Source organism: Gavialis gangeticus, unplaced genomic scaffold, assembly GCF_001723915.1.
Source record: "Gavialis gangeticus isolate Ggan-Ray unplaced genomic scaffold, GavGan_comp1, whole genome shotgun sequence".
NCBI classification, from domain to species: domain Eukaryota; kingdom Metazoa; phylum Chordata; order Crocodylia; family Gavialidae; genus Gavialis; species Gavialis gangeticus.
This window is the reverse complement of record NW_017729030.1, coordinates 10,925,078-10,925,330: the sequence shown is the minus strand read 5'-3', so window position 1 is coordinate 10,925,330 and position 253 is coordinate 10,925,078.

The following is a 253-nucleotide window of genomic DNA, read 5'->3' as shown; positions in this document are numbered from 1 at the left end:
GCTGCATCTGTGGATGCATGACAAGGTGTGGTTGGCCTTCCTGACTGCATCCCCCCCTTCCGGCCCCGGTTCATTTTGGCATCAACGATGACTCCAAGATCCTTTTCTGCTTCTGTACTGGTGAGAAGGGAGTTCCCCAGGCTGTAGGTACGGTGCTGGTTCTTCCTCCCCAGGGTTATCACCTTGCACTTGTTGGTGTTGAATCCCATGCTATTCTTATCCGCCCACCCCTGTAACCTGTCTAGGTCTGATT